General features: G+C 38.3%; 1 protein-coding gene across 12 annotated transcripts in view; it reads left to right on the forward strand.

The window, feature by feature from the left end:
• Positions 1-21,206, forward strand: part of Numb (NUMB endocytic adaptor protein) — a 172,363-nt gene that overhangs the window by 56,504 nt on the left and 94,653 nt on the right. The gene's annotated exons all lie outside the window — the stretch shown is intronic.

Genomic DNA, 21,206 nt, shown 5'->3' on the forward strand with positions numbered 1-21,206 from the left:
CTTTTGTTTCGATTTCATTAATTTCAGCTCTGATTTTAATTATTTCTTGCCTTCTACTTCTTTTGCTGTTGTTTTGCTCTTCTTTTTCTAGGATTTTGAGATGAAGTATGAGATCATTTATTTGTTGGTTTTTTCTTTTTTTAAGGAATGAACTCCAAGCAATGAATTTTCCTCTTAGAACTGCTTTCAATGTGTCCCATAGATTCCGATATGTTGTGTCTGTGTTTTCATTTATCTCTAAGAATTTTTTAATTTCCTCCTTGATGTCTTCTATAACCCATTGATCATTCAGTAACCTATTGTTCATTCTCCAAGTGATGCATGATTTTTCCTTCCTTCTTTTATCATTGATTTTCAGTTTCATTCCATTATGATCAGATAAGATGCATGGTATTATCTCTACTCCTTTATATTGTCCAAGAGTTGCCCTGTGACATAATATATGCTCTATTTTTGAGAAGATCCATGTGCTGCTGAGAAAAAAGTGTAACTGCTTGATGTTGGGTGGTATATTCTATATATGTCAATTAAGTCTAGGTTATTAATTGTGTTATTGAGTTCTATAGTTTCCTTATTCAACTTTTGTTTGGAAGATCTGTCCAGTGGCGAGAGAGGTGTGTTGAAGTCTCCCATGATTATTGTATGGTGGTCTATTAGACTCTTGAACTTGAGAAGAGTTTGTTTGATGAACATAGCTGCACCATTGTTTGGGGCATATATATTTATGATTGTTATGTCTTGTTGGTGTATGGTTCCCTTGAGCAGTATGTAGTGTCCCTCTTTATCCCTTTTGATTAACTTTGGCTTGAAATCTATTTTATTTGATATGAGTATGGACACTCCTGCTTGTTTCCGAAGTCCATATGAGTGATATGATTTTTACCAACCTTTCACCTTCAGCCTATGTATGTCTTTTCCTATCAAATGCGTCTCCTGTAGGCAGCATATTGTTGGGTCTTGTTTTGTGATCCATTCTACTAGCCTGTGTCTCTTAATTGGTGAGTTTAAGCCATTAACATTTAGGGTTATTATTGAGATATGGGTTGTTCTTCCAGCCATATTTGTTTATTTCTGTTACTAAACATGGTTTGTTTTCCTCTTTGATTATTTTCCCCCCTTTACTGTCCTACCTCCCACGGTTGGTTTTCATTGTTATTTTCCATTTCCTCTTCCTGTAATGTTTTGCCGAGGATGTTTTGAAGAGATGGTTTTCTAGCTGCAAATTCTTTTAACTTTTGTTTATCGTGGAAGGTTTTAATTTCATCTTCCATCCTGAAACTTAATTTCACTGGATACACAATTCTTGGTTGGAACCCATTTTCTTTCAGTGTTTGAAATATGTTATTCCAGGATCTTCTAGCTTTCAGAGTCTGTGTTGAAAGATCAGCTGTTATCCTGATTGGCTTACCCCTAAATGTAATCTGCTTCCTTTCTCTTGTAGCTTTTAAAATTCTCTCCTTATTCTCTATGTTGGGCATCTTCATTATAATGTGTGTAGGTGTGGATCTCTTATGATTTTGCACATTCGGCGTCCTGCAGGCTTCTAGGATTTGGGATTCTGTCTCATTCTTCAAGTCTGGGAAGTTTTCTCGTATTATTTCATTGAATAGATTGTTCATTCCTTTGGTTTGGACCTCTATACCTTCCTGTATCCCAATGACTCTTAAGTTTGGTCTCTTAATGTTATCCCATATTTCTTGGATGTTCTGCTCATGGTTTCTTAACAGTCTTGCTGAGCTGTCTATGTTCTTTTCAAGTTGAAATACTTTGTCTTCATTGTCTGATGTTCTATCTTCTAAGTGTTCTACTCTGCTGGTAGTATTCTCAATTGAGTTTTTAAGTTGGTTTATTGCTTCCTGCATTTCTAGGATTTCTGTTTGTTTGTTTTTTATAACCTCTATCTCCTTGTATAGTTGATCTTTTGCTTCCTGGATTTGTTTGTGTAATTCATTGTCGAAGTGATCTTTCATTGTCTGATTTTGCTGTCTAATGTCTTCCTTGAGACTCCAGATCATCTGAAGCATGTATATCCTGAATTCTTTATCTGACATTCCATCTGCTGCAGCTGTTACCTCTTCTAAAGTTGAGTTGACCTGCATTGCTTGTGGTCCTTTCTTTCCTTGTCTTTTCATACTGCTTGCATTTCTTTCTGCTTGGTGAAACTGTTGTGTTTTTGAAAAATTTTTCCCCCTATATATTTATATTGCTCTTGTATAGTTGAAAAGTCTCCCTTGCAGGGTCGGGCAGCGGTGTGCCTACCTTGCAGGAGCGGGCGGCGGCTCTGCTCTGCCCCTCCTCCAATTGGTGTGACGTGTCTACCATGCCCGCGGACCCCTGGGCCTGTTCTTCCAGTTGGTCGCAGGTCTGCCTACCTTGCAGGCGCGGGCGGCGGCTCTGCTCTGACCTTACTCCAATTGGGGTGACGTGTGTACCATGCCGGCAGGCCACTGGGCCTGATCCGCGGGTCGGTTGCAGGTCTGCCAACCTTGCAGGCACGGGCAGCGGCTCTGCTCTGCCCCTCCTCCAATTGGTGTGACTTGTCTACCACACCCGCGGACCAGACCGCTGGGCCTGTTCTGGGCGTGGGCAAAGGCTCTGCTCTGCTCCTACTCCAACTGGGGTGACGTGCCTACCATCCCGGCCGGCCGCTGGGCCTGTTCCACCGGTCGGTCGCAGGTCTGCCTACCTTGCGGGCACGGGCGGCGGCTCTGCTCTGCCCCTACTCCAAATGGGGTGACATGTCTGTCGCGCCGGCAGGCCACTGGGCCTGTTCTGCTGGTCGGTCGCAGGTCTGCCCACCTTTCGGGCGCGGGTGGCGGCTCTGCTCTGCCCCTACTCCAATTGGGGTGACGTGTGTACCACGCCGGCAAGCCACTGGGCCTGTTCCACCGGTCGGTCGCAGGTCTGCCTACCTTGCGGGCACGGGCGGCGGCTCTGCTCTGCCCCTACTCCAAATGGGGTGACGTGTCTGTCGCGCCGGCAGGCCACTGGGCCTGTTCCGCTGGTCGGTCACAGGTCTGCCCACCTTTCGGGCGCGGGTGGCAGCTCTGCTCTGCCCCTACTCCAATTGGGGTGACGTGTGTACCACGCCGGCAGGCCACTGGGCCTGATCCGCCGGTCTGTCGCAGGTCTGCCTACCTTGCAGGCGCGGGCGGCGGCTCTGCCCTGCCCCTCCTACCACGCCTGCAGACCGCTGGGCCTGTTCTTCCGGTCGGTCGCAGGTCTGCCTACCTTGCGGGCACGGGTGGCGGCTCTGCTCTGCCCCTACTCCAATTGGGGTGACGTGTGTACCACGCTGGCGGGCCGCTGGGCCTGATCCGCCGGTCTGTCGCAGGTCTGCCTACCTTGCAGGTGCGGGCGGCGGCTCTGTCCTGCCCCTCCTACCACGCCCGCGGACCCCTGGGTCTGTTCTGCCGGTCGGTCGCAGGTCTGCCCACTTTGCGGGCGCGGGTGGCAGCTCCGCTCCGCCCCCACTCCAATTGGGGTCACATGACCACCACACCGGTGGGCCGCTGGGCCTGATCCGGGCGCGGGCGAAGGCTCTGCTCTGCCCCTACTCCAGTTGGGGTGACATGTGTACCACGCTGGCAGGCCACTGGGCCTGATCCGCTGGTCTGTCGCAGGTCTGCCTACCTTGCAGGCGCGGGAGGCGGCTCTGCCCTGCCCCGCCTACCACGCCCGCGGACCACTGGGACTGTTCTGCCGGTCGGTCGCAGGTCTGCCCACTTTGCGGGCGCGGGTGGCAGCTCCGCTCCGCCCCCACTCCAATTGGGGTCACACGACCACCACGCCGGCGAGCCGCTGGGCCTGCTCCAGGCGCGGGCGGCGGCCCCGCTCCGCCCCTCTGGCTCGATGACAAAGCGAGAGAGACTCGGGTGTCTGTGACTCACCCTCCCTACCAGGAGACCAACTGTTTCTGTTGCCGCTGGTATTGATGAAGTTCTCTCCTCCGCCACTTTCTGATGACATCAGATCTCTGCCATGTTGGTATCCCATGCGAATGGCAGCATTTCGTTCCCTTTGCCGGGTGACCAAAGCAACGGGTGAGTCCTGACCGGCCCTCACAAGCCCCGTCTCAGTCCCGTTGCCACTGCCCACGAAGGCTCGGTTGGTATTTACCTCCACAGTACTCAGCAGGACCCGGACCGAGAAGCAGTTTCCGCGGGCTCCTTAGCCCTGGGCCAGAGCAGTTCCGGGAGCCGGAACTCAGCCGCTCCATGCTCGGTGCATGCTCTGATAAGAGCAGGCTCCAAGAAGCAGTTTCCGTGGATTATTTAGCACTGAGCCTGAGTAATTTGTCTGTGAGCCGCAGGCGAATGGCAGCCTGAAATTACCTGTTCTATGGCTGAATGAGCTGCGATCAGTCGAAAGCAGGGATGGTGACGTCAGCTCTCCAAGATGGTGGCCGCTGGCCTCCTCTGTGGTCTGACTGGTGTGGAGAACCGAATTGGACCGCTTCCTTCCCCCGTCTCAAACCCAGAATTCAGCACTGAGTATGGTGCTTGCACAGCTGGCAGAAGCCTGCAGAAACTGCAGCGCTGTATCCCTGCGTCGCTATCTCCTCGTTTCCCAGCGCGCGCCACAGACTCCAGCCGCGGGGCGATTTGCCGAACAAGCAGCGTGACCCTCCGTGCGGACAAATCTCTCGCGTTTGAGCCCCCGTAGCCGATCCTCGTGCGATGGAAATCCTTCCTCCAGGTTTCAGAGCACCCTACTTTTGCTGGAAATTCCTAACAAGATAGCCTTTAGCCGTTCTAACTTGTCATTCTCCCGCACAGTGACGCAGCACGCGGGAGCAATGCACTCCCCTCACCGCCATCTTCCCGGTATCCTCTAAATTATGTAATTTATATTTGTCAACTATACCTTAAAATTCATTTAAAAAGTGTCAGATTAATTTTTTTCATTAATTAGTTTATTTTAATTAGGTATATATGACAGCAGAATGCATTTTGATTCATTGTACGCAATTACAGCACAACTGCATTTCTCTGGTTGTGCACTATGTAGCATCGCACTATATATACAGTCATATATGTACCTAGGGTAATGATGTCCATCTCATTCCATCATCTTTCCTGCCCCCATACCTTCCCTCCCCTTTGTCCCATCAGAGTTCCCCATTACGGATCAGCATCCACTTATCAGAGAGAACATTCGCATTGGTTTTTTGGTGTTGGCTTACTTCGCTTAGCATGATATTCTCCAACTCCAGCCATTTACCTGCAAATGCCATGATTTTATTCTCTTTTAATGCTGAGTAATGTTCCATTGTGTACTTATACCACAATTTCTTTTTTTTTATTTAAAGTACTTTTTATTTATTTATTTTTATGTAGTTTTATTTATTTATATATGACAGCAGAATGCATTGCAATGTACCACAATTTCATTATCCATTCATTTATTGAAGGGCATCTAGGTTGCTTCCATGGTTTAGCTATTGTGAATTGAGCTTCTATAAACATTGGAGTGGCTGCATTACTGTAGTATGCTGATTTTAAGTCCTTTGGGTATAGACCAAGGAGTGGGGTAGCTGGGTCAAATGGTGGTTCCATTCCAAGATTTCTTAAGGAATCTTGATACTGCTTTCCAGAGTGGTTGCACCAATTTGCAGTCCCACCAGCAATGTATGAATGTGCCTTTTCCCCCAACATCCTCGTCAACACTTACTGTTGTTTGTATTCTTGATAACTGCCATTCTGACTGGTGTGAGATGAAATCTTAGAGTAGTTTTGATTTGCATTTCTCTAATTCCTAGAGATGTTGAACATTTTTTCATTTGTTGATCAAATGTATTTCTTCTAAGAAGTATCTGTTCAGCTCCTTAGCCCATTTATTGATTGGGTTGTTTGTTTTTTTTGGTGTTAAGTTTTTTGAGTTCTTTATATATTCTGGAGATTAGTGCTCTGACATACATGTGGCAAAAATTTGCTCCCCAAGTGTAGGCTCTCTTTTCACCTCATTGATTGTTTCTTTTGCTTTTTAGTTCGAGTCCATCCCACTTATTAATTCTTGATTTTATTTCTTCAGATTAAATTCTTTAAAAAGTATCATGTATACTTGCTATGAAAGTTGTTACTGAGAGTGCCAAGCTGTTAGAAGTGGGGAAAAGATCCCAGCAAGAACTTGTGACTCTTTTTGGCTCACATAGACAATAAGCTGGAAGTATTTTATTTAAAAATATGTGTTAGATTAGGAGCCAGAATGTATTAGTGAAAAAGAAGGATAATTTAGGCAGGATTCCCATATTTTATTGATTATTGACACCTAATGTTTTTTGATTTTATGCTTTTGTTGAAGAGCAACTGTAAAGGCTAAAACTGGCCCATTTCCCAAACTTTATCTTTTGGCTGCCCCCTCCCCCCCAGTTTTTGGGGCTTAAACTGTTAATTTTATGATGTTATTAATGGGAGTCTGCCAAATTGCCAAGCTTTCAGATTTAGTCAGCCTCAGAAATAATTTGATTTAATCAGACATTGCATATTTTTACTTTCTTTTCTTTTGCATGGTACCAGGGATTGAACCTAAGGACTTGTGAATGCTAGGCATATGCTCTACCACTGAGCTCCATCTGCAGCCCTTTTTTTAAATTTTGAAGCAGGATCTTTCTGAGTTGTCCCAGCTGGCCTCCCCAACTTGCAATGTTCCTGCCTCAGACTCCTGAGTAGCTGGGATTACAGATGTGTGCTACTACACCTGGCTTTGCATATTTTTATTCTTATTAATATCTTCTAAGTTTGTTCTTGATCTGAAAAGAGATACGCTCTGAAAGACATGATCAACATTGCAACTGAAATGATAGCCCCTTTTATGACTGTGTGTGTGTGTGTGTGGGGGGGTGGCATGGCTGAGGATTAAACCTAGAGCAGAGTGCATGCTAGGCAAGTACTCTATTCCTGAGTACACTCCGCCCTAAAATGACTTGACTTATAGTTCACTATAGTGTGGTAGCTTGGATATCTAGCCTTAATTTCTTTTAAATATTTATTATTAGTTGGACACCATACTTCACTCATTTATTTCTATGTGGTGCTGAGGATCGAACCCAGGGTCTTGCACATGTGAGGCAAGCGCTCTACCACTGAGCCACAACCCCAGCCCCTTAATTTCTTTTCTCAGTTTTCTTATCTGCAAAATTGGCTGCTGATGCTCATCTCACAAGATTATTATTTTTTTAAAATATTTTTTTAGATGTTGATGGATCTTTTATTTTATTAATTTATTTATACGTGGTGCTAAGAATCAAACCCAGGGCCTCACACATGCTAGGCAAGTGCTCTACCACTGAGCCACAACTCCAGTCCCTCACAAGATTACTATCAGGATGAAATGCAATATGATCCATACATAGCACAATTCACATAGCACTTAGTAATTTATAGATTCCTTTTAACTTCTTAATATAAGTGCATTTCACAGTGTATTTCTCCTTTAATATTTCCTTTCCTTACATCAGCAGTTGTTAGTCTTATCTGCTCTTTAGAATCTGATATAAGCAATGATCCCTATTCTCAAAAAAAAAAAAAAAAAAAGGAATGTTTATTCAACTTTGTCTATTATTTTAGGACTGCATAGATCCCCTGAAGCTCATCTGTGTACCAGGTTAAGCACCTTTGTTGAACCTCTTCCTTTTGGCAGACTTAATAAGTTTTCTGGCTTGAGTTGTTACTTCAGTATAGATGGCTTCTAAGTCTGGTTTTTGCACTTTTGAACTTAGACCTGCCACTATTTATGTAACCAATTTAATAGGTAAATAGAAAAAAAAGTCACAAAATTTAATTATTGATATTGTAGGCCCAATAAATATGACACTGTGGCTAGACCCACAGATCTTTGCTCATAGGAAACTATCACTAATAAAGTTAAATCAGGTTAGCTGTTAACCAAGGCACAACTGTCTAATTTCCTGAAATATCCATTGAAGCTATCTTGTGAACTCATAAAAAGGTTTTCTTTTGGTCGTAAATTTTAGCTAGAAAATTAGCTTCCAAGAGGCCCTCAACTGTAGTAGTGTCTTTCAGATTATAGGCTACTCCAAAATGTAATCCCCAAAATTGGCTATTTCACTTTCTAGTATTATGAATTTCATTGTCAAATATTATCATGGATGCTATTGAAGGACTTTTGCCTTCATTTCTTCCACTCATTCTTCTCTCCACAGTTTTAATTAGCACTCTTAGAGTTACAGATAACAAAAACCCAGTTTAAGGAAAAAAAAATATTGGCTTAAGGAATTGAATAATCAAAGTCAAATCTCATTGAGATTATTTGAGCCAATCTATTTTAAGAGCTTAAATGACTTTCAGGGACTTACTTTTTTTCCCCCCGCCTTTGGTACCAAGATTAAACTCAGGGGCACTTAAACACTGACCCACATCCCCAGCCTTTTTTTGTATTTTTTATTTAAAGACAGGGTCTCACTGAGTTGCATAGCATCTTGCTAAGTTGCTTTGAACTCATGATCCTCCTGCCTTGGCCTCCAGAGCCACTGGGATTATAGGCGACCAGTGACTTTTTTATGCCTTTTCAGCTTTGTTTTTCTCTGCTTCTTGTCCTTCCTTCCACTCCTAAAGCAGGAAAATAAAACCAAGTCTGGGAGAGTTTTAAAAAGTAATCCAGGTAGTGTAGTGTCTCTAAAAGTTGAAGTAAAATTTGAATGTGTATGTTCTACAAGTGTTTGTGCAATAGTACCTATTCTAAGTATTTAGAGGCTAGAAATGCTTAAGACCTAGTTTTTGTCCTCAAGGAGTTCAGTCTTATGAAGAAAACAGTAGGATAATGACTCCTATAACAAAAATAGCTAAAGAGTGATTTGGGGAACAGTGGAGGGAACATTTGACTTTGCTTTGGAGGATTAGGGAAGCCTTCAAAGAAGAATGGGATCTTTGATGTTTAAATAGATAACATTTTAAAAATTCCTTTGATAAACAAAATTTCATTCTACTTTTATACTTAATGAAATTTCAACATAATTAATGTTTCTGAAAGTAAATCAAAGCAATTAAAACTTTAGATTTCTTTTTTCAAACTACATTTGCCCTCTATTCCAGTTTTTTTTTTTTTGTGGGGGGAGCTAGTGCTGAGAATTGAACCCAGGAGCTTCATGCCCACTGCATACTAGGCAAGCTCTCTACTACTGAGCCACATCCCAATCCATATTCCAGGATTCTAGTGTGTTCTTGTTTTAGCACTTCAGAATTTTAAAAGCTACGTTGTATATCATAGTTTGGATATATCAATTTATTCAACTAGTCCTCATTTTATATATTTAAGCTTACAATTTTTAGTATTATAAATGGTGCCACAATTAATGTTCTTTTGCAGTGGGCTTTTTGTATTTGTATTATGCCCTTAGTATAGTTTCAAGAAATAAAATATTCGACCAAATATTTCTATGCAGATTTATGCTTATTTAGTCATCTGTCATTATCCTCTACCCTTTTTTCTTGAGTGGTATTTGCATGTCATTTTTTATAATATGGATTACATTATAGTTTTTTTAGTACATGTATTTCATTTTTCATTTTTCTTGATAAAAAAGATAAAATGTAGGTTAAATTTATGATGGTCTTTTAGCATATAAGCATACAGAATAATGTATTACACATAACCTGCATGTCTATGGAAGTGTGGTTTAAGGTAGTATATCAGAAAGGAAAAAATGCCAGTGGCAATAAAGAGAAACATTATTGTCTCATTTTAAACAATAACTTTGATTTTTGATTTGATTTTACTCATTTGCTTCATGTTTTCATTTCCCTGTCAATGACATAAGTTTTTGCCCCCTCTATATAATGAAAAGGGAAGATAAGTATAAAATAGAACCAGTGACATTATGTGACATATATGAAGACAAGAAAAAAGCCTTTTTGAATTTCACTGCCCTTTCAAACAAGTTTATAGGGGTATTAATCTTGCCTCTGCTGAAAGTTTTTTTTGGGGGGCACTGTGGATTGAATCCAAGGGTGCTTTACCATTGAACTATACACCCAGCCCTTTAAAAAAAATATCTTTATTTTGCTTATTTATTTTTATGTGGTACTAAGGATCAAACACAGTGCCTCACATGTGTGAGGCAAGCGCTCTGCTGCTGGGCTACAATCACAGCACCCCCAACCCTTTTTATTTACATTTTTTTTATTTTGAGGCAGGGTCTCACTAAGTTGCTTTAGGGCCTTGCTAAGCTGCTGAGAATGAACTTGAATTTACTATCGTTCAGACTCAGCCCCCTGAGTTGCTGGGATTATAAGCAGGCACCCCTGTTCTGGACTGTAGAAACTTTTTATGTATGAAATAAATTAGCTGGTTGAATGTATATCCGTCATCTCTTCTTTCATATTTGATTTACAAATGATTAAAAATGTAAAACTGAGTTCTCAGACTTGCGGAAGAGAAACTACACTGATGCTTAAAAGGAAAAATGACAATTCTGTACAAATAATTTATTCTAATAAATGTCCACCAAATTTGTTTTCTGGTATAATACAGTCATTGAAAGTTTTAAGTTAGTCCTGAGTTTTTAAAAAAGATATCCTCACAAGGAAGTTTTTTTTTTTTTTTTTTTTTGATAAGGAACAGTTTTTCCTGAATTTTAGTTTTAGGGATAAGGCTTTTACCTATTAGAATTTTCAACAAAACACCTGATAGTCTATTTATCTTTCCCTGACACGTTAACAATTTCAGTGATTAGAATTAGGGCTAAGTGCTTACCAAATTCTCAGCAAAATCTTTGTGGGTTGTAAATAAAATCTTAAAACTTAACTATATAGAACAAATTTTGAATTGTGGTTTACTTCTTTGGTGTTCTGTTGAATTTCCTGGTAGTATTCAGTTAAGACTAAGGGATTTTGTTCTGGAGATCAGGCAGTCTAAGGGAGAGTTATTCAAAATCTTTTCTTTGTGGTATGTGCTTACCAGGCACAGGAGCCACTGTATTCCAGTAAGAGAACCTATTGCCAAAACACCCACTAGAGCAGAAAACTGACCTACTTAATGCTGACAAGTTAAAAAAAAAAAAAAATCCATGGAATTGTAGCAACATTGAATCAACTTCTTCCTTCTCTGGTGGTAGATGGGGTGAGAGTCGAAAAGATGATAATAAAAGAATGCTGAACTGCTGCAGGAGATTAAGTAATACAGCAAATGAATATTTAATTACCTGCAATTGATTTGATTAAAATATATTCATTTGGTGCAACTTGAAGACCTCTAAAATGTGGTTCTTTTTTTTTTTTTTTTTGTACTGAGGATTGAACCCAGAGGCACTTTACCACTGAGGTACATACTCCAGTCCTTTTTATTTTTTGAGACAGAGGCTCACTTAGATCCTGAGGCTGGCCTTAAACTTGCAATCCTCCAGCTTCAGTCTCCCAAGTAGCTGGGATTACAGGCTAGCAGTTCTTGTTAAATCACTTTTTGACTTAAAAAAATTTATATATGCACACATATATAAAAATATATATAATATATATCTGGAATATATTTACATATACATATGTATACAGATAAATATATACCTACAAATTATGTATTATCTCTATCATAGGCATTCCTAGAATTTTCATGGCATTAATCTGGAAAAGCTACTAATTAAGGTTGTCAATCAGCATTTCATGAACAGTTTTCTGTTGCAGGATGTACCAACTTTATTTTTAAATAACCTTTCAGTTCATTGTTTTATCAATGTACTGTACTTCAGATTTATATATATTACAGCCAAAAGAAATGGTTGGAATGCTTGTACCAAGAGATGGTTGGCCTTACCTTTATCAAACTCATTATTTCCACTGTTGTCCAACTAATTTTTTTACTACTCTCAACATCACTAGCATCTAAGTTTTAGAACTGTGCTATTAAATACAGAAGTCACTAGCCTTGTGTGTTAATTAAGATAGAATAAAATTAAAACAGAAGTTTCTCAAACTAGCCATAAGCGCTAGATTTGCTTGCTTGTTAGTGGCAACCATGTTGGACAAACAAATATAAAAAATTTCCATTGCTGAAGAAAGTTCTCTTGGATAGGATTGTTTTTAAAGCTACTCCATTGTATCATACTTTACATGTTTTTCAATTTTGGCTCTGTTGACACTTGGGCCACATAATTCTGTGTTGTAGAAGGTTGTCCTTATAGGATATTTAGCAACATTCCTGTTCTCTGCTCATTAGGTAACTGGTAAATCCCTCCTACTCAAACTAAAAAATGTCTGTAGACATTGCCATAGCCTTCTGTTACTATAACAAATACCTGAGATAATTAACATAAAAAGAAAAAAAAGTGTATTTTGTTCACAGTTTTGAAGATTTTAGTCCATGATTAGTTGGCCCCATTGCTTTGGGTCTGTAGTGAGGCACTACATCATGGTAGCAGCATATGGCAAACTGCTCACTTTTTGCCTGGGAAGTGAAAAAGAGAGGAAGAAAAAGGGGCTAGGGACCCATCCCTTTCAAGGGTATGTCCCCGTGACCTGAAGACCTCTCATAAGGCCCCACCTCTTAAAGTTCCATAGCCTTGGGCTGGGAATGTAGCTCAGTGGTAGTGGGGTTTGATCTTCAGTACCTCTGGGTGGGGGGGGGGGGAGATTTTGGAACAAGCTTTAACATATGGGACTTTTTAAAAAAAAATATTTTTATTAGTTGTTAATGAACCTTTTTATTTTATTTACTTATTTATACATAGTACTGAGAATTGAACCCAGTGCCCCACACATGCTAGCAAGCTATCTACCACTGAGCCACAACCCTAGCCTAACATATAAATCTTTTGGGGACAATTAAGATTCAAACTATAGTAGCCAGTTATCCTAGGGGAGCAAAATTAACCCTGCTTGAAAACCACTAACCTACTTATAGTTTTGTATCAGCTTTTGCTGCATAAAAAGTTTAGTGGCTTAAGTAAGTTATTTAATAGTTCATAGTTGGTGTTCTGGTAGATTTTTCTTAAGCTACGTTGATCTCTTTGGTCTGCTGGGGACCATAGATGGGCCAAATGATACAGAATATAGCCTTACTCATGTGTTTTTTGGTTGGCAGGTTTTTGACCCATTTAGGAGTTGGAGAGTTTCTTCTCTATGTAGGCTAACAGGAAATTTCATTCATCTGGTGGTTTTAGAATTCTAAAAGTAGCAAGAGAGGACAAATCCCAGTGTGCAAATGCTTTTCAAGTCCCTACTCTTTTCTGATATTCCACTGGTCATAGAAAATCACATGGCCAAACTCAAATTCAGGAGATAGAAATATAGATTCCATCTCTTGATAGGAAGAAAATAAAGTCACATTGTAAAGGTTGTGAATAAGGAACAGAAGGAATTGTTGTATCCAGTTTGCACATAATCTAATGTGCAAAGGGCTCTGGCGACCTTACAGCCCTTTCATGACAATTATCATTCCCTCTTCTTTGCTTTGTGTTCATTGTTGTAATTTTAAATAATCCATAGTTATTTAATTTTACCCACATTTCTCCTGTCTGGTGTTTTTGGTTCTTTTCTGTTTTACTTCTATCTATGATTCTTTGGTTTCTTTATAGACAGCTCCTTTCTTTTAATATGAGTCTGTTGATAGTGAATGTTCTGTTTTGTCTGAAAGCATTCTTTGTCAGTCTTGATTTTGGAAGGATATTTTCACTGGACTTAGAATTCTATGTTGGCAGTTGTTTTCTTTCAGCATTTTAAATACATCATTCTATATATTGTAACTTTACTGTTTTTGTTAGGGAAGCAATTTATTTTGTTTCCAGTAATGCACCCAGGTGTTTTCTTTATGTAAGATGGTTGAGGTTCATAACTTCATATTAGTCTTCTGTCAAGTTTGGAATATATCTTCTGATATTGTTTCTATTTCACGCTTTCACACATTTTCTTCTGAGATTCTAGGTAAGTGCTTTACCTCTGAGCACTTCTAGAATTTTCTGAGTCCCATATGTCTATCATGCACTTTGCTCTATTTTTCCCATGCATCATCTGGATATTTACTACTGATTTTTCTTGTTGATCTAATGTCCAATCTGTTAAAAGCATCTGTTATATTGCTATTTTATTTTAGTTCTGGAATTTCAATTTATTTCTGTTTTGTTTTATAGATACTAGTTCTTGCATATGAGATATGATAGAAGCTCTTGATGTTGATGTTGTTTAGAGATGATTTAATTTTCTTCTGATGATAGTTTAAAGTAGGAGCAGATGACTTTGAGCCAGTACAGGCTTGAGAAGACTTGAGGCTTTGTTTTAAGCTTCATAGGGGCTGGTTTACATTCAGTTTCCACTTACTTCTAGAGTATTGTCTTTCAGAGGTATCAAATGGAATCCTGGAGTGTTTTGCCAGTTCCTCTATTTCTCGGCAAGCCCTGAACTCTCAATTTTTTCTTTTCTAGTACTGTGAGACAACCAAAGTTCTACCTACTTTTTTTTTTGCCTTAAAATAGGCACTTTGTTGGTTCTTGGCCTCTTGCCCCCACATAGGTTAGGATTCAGTAAATTCCCAGTATAGGATGTCCACACTTGCTTTTCTGTTGTTGCCTTTTTTTCTGGAAGTTTTAGCCCTTCAAATCCTGCCTGTATTGGTAGTTCTGAACTCCAATTTCTGTCTTTGCAGCCCCATGAGATTGCCAGAAGTTCTTGTCTGCAGCTAGTTGTTCCAGGAGGAAAAAGTAGTGAAGAATGTCAGAATTAATCCTGTGTTTCCCTTTTCTGTGGTATTTTGGCCTCTTGCGTTCCAGTTGCTTTTTTTTGTTTGTTTTTAGAATTTTTCTTACTAGAAGAATCGATCTGATAAAACTATTCCATAATAACTGGAAATGAATTTTCCACGTTACTAGTGATTTATTGATTAAACATTATTATCAATTTCTAATAGAATAATATATAAACAATTTCAAGCATGAATTAATCATTAACTTGGTATGTGAACATCCTGCTCTCATGCAACTGAGCTAATCCCCAGCCCTTCTGGAATTTTCTGAGTCCCATATGTCTTTCATGCTCATTGAGAGACATATTCTTGTGAGCAAAAAGGTATTAAATACACATTTTATTTATTTAAAATTTCATAAAGAAGCACAGTATGTTAGGAGCTTATTAGAGATCCTGACTTAGTTAAGTGGGGAGGTGATCAAAGACAACTACTTTGAAAAAATATATTTAAGCAGAACTCTGAAGGATATATAGGAATTAATTTAAAGAAAAGAAAGGGGTTGTTAGAACTGTGGATTGGAGACCTTAAGATGAAAAGAAGCATGTTAAGTTTAAGGCATCAAAGAAGGCTGGTATGGGACTGGGGATATAGCTTAGTTGGTAGAGTGCCTGTCTCGTGTCCACAAGACCCTGGGTTCAATCCCCAGCACCACAAAAAAAAAAAAAAAAAAAAGAAGGCTGGTATGGTTGGTCTGATAGGCAAAGGCTAAATCATGCCAAGTTTTTATAAGGCATATTAAGGATTTTCTTCTTTTTCTGATTTAATTCACTTTTTACATTTCCTCAGCCCAAGATAAAAGTTATTTATTTATCTAGTTATTTATTCTATAAAATTAGGTACCTTTTGTAGATGAGGTTCTAAATTAAATACTGAAATTGATTAAGGACAGTGTAGAACTTGGACAAACCTGAGTTTAAATATTAGTCTACTTAGTAGCTGTATAACTTTGGATTAGTTAATCCCTCTGAACCTGAATTTTTCACTAGTTAAATACTAATAATAGAAGTGATATTGTAAGGATTCAATGAACTAATTGTAAACATGCTCACTAAATGGTAGCTCTCATTACTTTAATTATCGAACTATATATAAGCTGTAAACCAGATTGTCAAGATGCCAAAATTTAATGGAATCATAGTATATACCAATAGTTATACCATTTTTTACCGTTTACTATAATGTATTATAAGAAGTAGAAATAGTGGTGATTCAGAGGGAAGAGATACTACATTCAGACTTGGGGATTAGGACTGAAGTTTCTCTATCCATAATTGGGATGCCATACCCATGAAGGGTTTGTTCACTGAAGTATCCCAAGCACCTAGAACAGTACTTGGCATAGCAGAGACACTCAATAAATATTTGGTGAATGAATAAAACTTTTGGCTGAAGCCTGAATAATATACCAATAGTACAGCAATTTTTTGTTGTTGTTGTTGTTTGTTTGTTTTTGACTTTCCCAGTCCTGGAGATCAGACTCGGGGCCTTGTTCTTGCTTGCTAGGCAAGCACTCTGTCACTCCCAAGCACAGGAGCTTTGGATGAAGATTGGGAACTGGAGTTCTACCCACTGGCTCCTGCCCTCTTTGACTTGGTGGCATCTCTTAAGGAACACAATTTGAAAATTATAAGTAATGATCTATGAGATTACTAGAATATGGTTCACCCATTTCATTTTATCTTCCTTTTACTAATTCCCAGAAAACAACTGGGTCTGGGTGGGATGGTCATGGATGCATGTAATGACTGCAGCAAGGCTCATTTATTCCTATAGGAAGTAGACTTACTAAACTTTACAGCTCTATGCAACCTCTGTAATTGCATTTATTTATTTTATTTTATTTTTTAAATTTTTTTTAAAGAGAGAGAGAATTTTTTAAATATATATATATATATATATATATATATATATATATATATATATATATATTTTTTATTTTTTCGCGGACACAACATCTTTATTTGTATGTGGTGCTGAGGATCGAACCCGGGCCGCACGCATGCCAGGCGAGCGCGCTACCACTTGAGCCACATCCCCAGCCCTGTAATTGCATTTAATTCTGTAATTGCATTTAATTTCTCTCTGTAAGAGAGAAAACCCTGGAAGCAATGTGTATGACATAAGTTCAGAATTATCAGAGAACCTTGCCATATTTAATGCTTCAGATACTTATTAAAAAATGAAACCAGAAAATAAAATCAATAAAAAGGGGATAAACCCTAAAATAAAATAGAACAAATAAACCTAACTGTATTTCAGATAATAACATAGCCACAGTGAAGTATGAAAACAAGTAATATGATCTTGAGCACAGTGTATGCTCAAGATCAAGATAAACAGAACTACAAACAAATAATGAACCCTAGATTATAAGCTGGCTTTTTGGTAGTGGTATATATTATGAATTTTGAAAATATTTTATGGAAATTTTAGAACTGAACAAATGAGTAAGTGTATTGAGAATAAAGGAGCCAGATTTTTTATTGCTGGAGAAGGGAGTTTTATAAATGGAAAGAAGGAAGGGTAGAATGAATCCCTGGATGTTAGATTTGAATCGGAGGTTGTGAACTAATGGTTGTTTATCTATTTATATAAAGATAGATAAATATACACATATGGCTGGGTATATTTACATCTTTTTCTCATGTAGACATAAGTATGTATGCACACATGTGTGTTCCTTCATATGCATATATGCATGTTATGTATGTGTATCACAGCTTTATTTGACAAAAGAGCCTAGAAGCAATTACTTTCCTTGTAACAATGAACACACTGAACAACCCTATCTTAGTTTCTCAGTCATTCTCCACTAAAAGGAAACCAGAGCTCCTTAGAGAAGTAGGTCAGGGAAAATACAACATGAACCTGGAAAATTTTATTGCATCAGAAAGTTAACAATAATAAAGAATGATGAGGACATGTCAAAAGGAACAGGAGCCAGTTTGGAGACACTTACACTGGCCAAATAGGTAATGATAAATACAGATATAACCCATTGAAAAAATAAGAGTCCATGGGTCTGTATAAATATAAGTAAATAAATGAATGTTGAAGTTGGGGAAAATCAAAGTTATTCCTTAAAATTACAAACATAATTGTTTGAGTTAGAAAATGACCATGTGGAAACAATTATGTTATTTTGGCTTATACAAAACTTATTGTGGGTACCAAAACTTTTGGGTGATAGTTTGATGAGGAACATCAAATGACCTTTAGAGCTATTTATTTCCTCATATGATATTCATATGATATCAAGATAATTCCTTTTAAAATATTTACTCATTACAAAGAGAAAAACAGTAACTTTATAGGGGAGAAACAGCAAATGTCACCTTAATCAAATGATCAGAGATCGCTGATAATAGAACCAACAAGCAACTTGCAGCTTCTCATACGAGATAGAGTGAGGATAGGACATCACTTTCTGATAGCCTGAATTTAAACATGAAAAACTATCAGATAAACATAAATTGAGGGATTATTTACTAAACTGGTCTATACTCTTGAAAAATATGGGTCTTAAGAGATTTATAGAAAGACTGAGGAATTGTTCAACAAGATAGAATTTTTGTCCCTTTTGTTTTATGGTACTGGGAATTGAACCTAGAGCCTACCACATACTCTAGGCAAGTTATCTACCACTGAGCTATATTCCCGCCCTTTTATTTTATTCCAAAGCAGGCTCTCACTAAGTTGCCCATGCTGACTTCACATTTTCAATCCTCCTGCCTCAGCCTCCTGAACATCTGGGATTACAGGTGCACACCCCCACACCCTCATGTGAGATCTAACAATTATATACAATGCTTGATCATAAATTAGATTCTGCATTAGGGAAATAAATAGCTCTAAAGGTCATTTTTGAGGCAACTGTTGACATTCAAATATGGAATATAATTACATAATAGAAAATTTAATGTGTTACCTAAGCAAATGTCCTTGTTCCTGGGAAAATATAAGGAAATATATAGGGCAGTTCATTCTCATGGTTAAAAAAAAATGTGTGAGAGACAATGGTTAAGCTAGTGGGGCAATATGTAAGTACCGTATTTCACTGCATAATTGTTGCAATTTTGGGGGCAAATTTTTTTGCTTAAAACGTTTTTTTCTTTGCAAGATTAGGAAGCATGTGTACTCATACATATACCTTAATGCAGTCTGACAATTATGTGATGAAATACTGTAATACTTGGAAATTTTCTTTAGGCTTTAAGTTATGTAATGATAAAATTTACTTACACGATTTTTAATTAAAATATTTTTTCATATATCCAAATTATAATTGAACCAATTTGAAATTGTTAGTTGTATGTATAATTTATTTTAAAAGGACAAAAAAGTATTCTCATCATTTAGAGAAAGTAATGAAGGAAATATTGATCATGCAGAAAAATTCCAGATTGTTAATGTAAGAGCAGTACATTTTTTGTCTGTTTTTCTATCATCGCCTATTCACCCCAAGCACCTTGTATTCTATATTCATCTGCCCTTAATGTTATAAAATAGGTATTTCAAGGACTTCTTAAATATTGATTTAATTAATAAATTTTCATAGAAAAGGATGCTTCATAAAAATTAGATGGGTTTTTTTTCCCCAGACACATACTTATATGAATTTTAAAAGAAAATTTGAAGGCCATTTTTGCTATAAGATAATATTTTGGAAGTAGGCTTTCTTTCATTATTAATATCTCAGCTACAGTGAACACAACACAGTGACATTTTTATAAGATTTATTAGACTGGTGATGTTTGTTTGGTTTGTGGTATTGGGGATTTGACCCAGGGCTTGATGCATGTGATAAACACTGTGTCACTGAGCTATATCCACAACCCAGACTGATGACATTTATAAAATTTCAACTTGATAATAGTATTGATGAACTGTTTAACAACATTATCCTATAGAATTTTTATAAAATAGTATTCCAAGAAATACCTAGCCTTATCACAGATATATTAATGCCAAATGCAAGTGTGATCATGGGCTGAGGTGCTGTGTGGCTCAGTGGTAAAGCATGTGCTCAACATGTGTAAGACATTTGGATTTGATCCCCAGCAACATACGTTCATACATACCTACACACACCAATGCAGGTAATATAGAAACATGGCTATTTATTTGATTGAGACTCTAAAGGTAGCAATATTATCTATTTAATTTTTTATTAGTAAAATATCAGGTATAAATGAACACAGTCACTCTTCTTTAGTAATGATAGTTCTAGAACAATACTACTTACTCTTCAAATATTTGAGTGCTTTTTGTGTGCAAAACTTGTTTGTGTGGTAGGAGGGATGAAGATGAAAGTTCAGCTGTGTTCTCTTTCTTCAAGAAGGCAATTAAAGATAACCCCAATACAACACCTATATTAAGTGACATAGGTGAAATATAGTTGAAATAGCAGGCAGTATAGAGGAGGTGGCATTTGAATATGACTTTGAACAAGAGGATTCGAATAGGGGAGAGTTGGAAAAAAAAAATTCTTATACCTATGTAGGAAAAAGGCAATGTATAAGGGACTACTAGTAGTATAACTTCACCTTGACTATGTAGGAGGAAGGGAAGGGAACTAATATTTTGGATCAGCATATATTCTATGCCAGTTGCTATACATTTAGTTTCTTAATTAAACATCACAACTTTATGATCGAGCGAGAGAGAGAGAGAGAGAGAGAGAGAGAGAGAGAGAGAGGCGCGAGCGCGCACGCGCGCTAGGATTTAACCCAGGGACTATGCATGCTAGGAAAGCCCTCTATCACTGAGCTACAGCTCCAGTCCCACCCTTTCATATTTTCATTAGTGCATTATAGTTATACATAATATTGGGGTTCATTTTGACATAATTGTTCAAGCATGGAATATAATTTGCTCCAATTGAGTTTCCAGTACTTCCCCTTCCCTCTTTTCCTCCCACCCTCTATTCCCTTTCCTCAATTCTGTTGGTCTTCCTTCTATTTATAGCTTTAAAAAAAATTAGTGCTTTATAGATGTACATAAAGGTGAAATTCACTGTGGTATATTGGTAGTTTGGACAATTTCATTTTACCTTTCCTCCCATTTCCCATCCCTCCTCCCTCCCCTTCAATTCCCTTCCTCTTCTCCACTGATTTCTCTCTTCTATTTTCATAGGATTCCCCCTCACACATTTTTTGATTTTTTATTTTGGTCTAGCTTCCATTCCACCTAGGAGAAAAAAAATTCAACCCTAGACTTTCTGAGTTTGGCTTATTTCATTTAGCATCATGATCTCCGATTCTATCCATTTACCGGCAAGTGCCATAATTTCATTCTTCTTAATGACTAGATAAAATTCCATGTGTCACATGTTCTTTTTCCATTCATCTGTTGACAGGTATCTGGGCTAATTCTATAACTTGGCTATTGTGAATTGCATTTCTGTAAACATTGATGTGGGCATATCATTAGAGTATGCTGATTTTAGTTCTTTAGGTAAATACTGAGGAGTGGGATAGCTGGGTCATATGGTAGTTCCATTCCTAGTTTTTTTTGGA

The sequence above is a fragment of the Marmota monax genome, unplaced genomic scaffold, assembly GCF_021218885.2.
Source record: "Marmota monax isolate L192 unplaced genomic scaffold, Marmota_monax_Labrador192_F-V1.1 WCK01_AAM20220418_F8-fsc00017, whole genome shotgun sequence".
Classification (NCBI taxonomy): domain Eukaryota; kingdom Metazoa; phylum Chordata; class Mammalia; order Rodentia; family Sciuridae; genus Marmota; species Marmota monax.